Here is a 1,874-nt window from a genome sequence, read left to right as displayed (position 1 = left end):
CTGCTGGGTCCAACAACTGCAGGGTCCTGGGGACGGGGACAGGGAGCAGGGGTATGCTTGCACCTTTAGGGCAGCATAGCCTACTAAGCATCAGGCCTCTCCACCTTCCAAAAGAGCCTGGGTGTTACATTTTGTTTTTTGTTTTTCCTTTGTGCATGGTGCTTAGGATAGAACACAGAGTCCATGGCAGGCTACACTGTGGCACTGGGGACACACTGGGGCAAAAAGCTAAGCATACTTGCATGTGTACATACACACACACACACACACCTGAGCTGGATCTCTGCTCCCTTGGGACAGACATGGGAGGAGTCTGAGGCCAGCCAGTGTTGAACAGCTCCTGGCCTCCTGCCCTACTTGGAGCAAAGGGGACACAGTCTGTGAAATGGGGAGTAACTTTCTACATCACTCCTGTTGTCCAGCTCTCCTGGGGACTCCAAACCCCTCCTCCTCACTCAGCCAAGATACCTGGACACCAGACCTGCTCTGTGGAGCTCTGGAAACCCCAATAGCTCCGTTACCGAAGAGAGAGCTTAACAAAAAGTAAGAAAAAAATACAGAACCAACCAATGATATGCCTTCAAATGGGAGGGCTGTTTTTTGGTTTTTAGGTTTTTTTGGGTTTTTTTGGTTGGTTTTTTTTTTTTTTTTGGTTTTTAATTTTTGAGGTTTGTTGTTGTTTTTGTTTTGTTTTATTTGAAAGGAAGGATCTCAGGTAGTCCAGGCTATCCTCTAACTTGCTATGTAGCTGAGGATGACCTTAAACTTCTGATCTGTTTGCTTCCACCTTCCTATTATAGATGTATACATCCTGCTTTCTGCTGCTGCCGCTGCTGCTGCTGCTGCTGGTGGTGGTGGTGGTGGTGGTGGTGGTGGTGGTGGTGGTGGTGGTGGTGGTGGTGGTGGTTTGGGTTTTTGTTTTGTTTTGTTTTGAATTACATTTACTGTGCATTTATGATGGGAGCGTGCACAGGTTGTGGTGTGTGTGGAGTCCAGAGCACAACTTTTTTTTTTTTGAGTTTGAGGTACAAGTTTATTTTCTCAAAAGGCATATATAGACAGGGGACAACGTAAACATTTACAAGGTGGTGACTGTCCTAGACACTGCTACGTACATCTGTCTAAGCACGTCCTCTTAGTAATCGCCATCTTCACCGGAGTCCATTACTTTTCTCCTGTTGAACTTCACTGTTGTCTTCTGTCTGTTGGCGGACCGTCTCTAGTATTTCTATTAAACTTTGTTCCGACGCCTTCCCACTTCGTTGTCCATATCGTGCCACCCGTATAAGGTAGTTTTCCACTGCTTCAGTTTTGTCAGGCTTTACGAGTACTAAGTTATGTAATCTGGCCAGGCTGACTGACCCAGAACTTGGGCTAAGATACTGTTTCTCATTCTGCTTCCCTTTGTTTTGCTTCTGTTGGGCTGCATCACCAGGACCCCCATGCTTGGCCTCAGCTCAGCCAGCCTCAGCTTCCTCGGTGCCTCGAGTTCTTCATCCACCATGGCGCGGCTGTCCAGAGCGCAACTTTTGAAAGTCAGTTCTCTCCTTCTGCCTTGTGTGTCCCAGAGATCAAACTCAGGTGACTAGCCTTGGCAGCGAGCACTCAGATACTGGCTCCTGGCTTGGTTTTTATCACATTTATTTATTGATTGATTAACCGATTGATTGACTGATTGTGTGTGCGTGCGTGTGTGTGTGTGTGTGTGTATGTGTGTGTATGTGTGTATGTGTGTATGTGTGTGTGCGTGTGTGTGTGTATGTGCGTGTGTGTGTGTATGTGTGTGTGTGTATGTGTGTGTATGTGTGTATGTGTGTGTGCGTGCGTGTGTGTGTGTGTGTATGTGTGTGTATGTGTGTATGTGTGTGTGCGTG

At 47.1% G+C, this 1,874-nt stretch overlaps 1 pseudogene; it reads right to left on the bottom strand.

Moving 5' to 3' along the window:
* Positions 1-1,135: 1,135 nt before the first annotated feature.
* On the bottom strand, positions 1,136-1,504 carry LOC114615116 (annotated as a pseudogene).
* Between the last annotated feature and the right edge of the window lie 370 nt (positions 1,505-1,874).

The sequence above is a fragment of the Grammomys surdaster genome, unplaced genomic scaffold (genome assembly GCF_004785775.1).
Source record: "Grammomys surdaster isolate TR1022 unplaced genomic scaffold, NIH_TR_1.0 126612, whole genome shotgun sequence".
Taxonomy (NCBI): Eukaryota; Metazoa; Chordata; class Mammalia; order Rodentia; family Muridae; genus Grammomys; species Grammomys surdaster.
The sequence above is the reverse complement of the archived record's forward strand: the minus strand, read 5'-3'. Positions and strand labels throughout refer to the sequence as shown.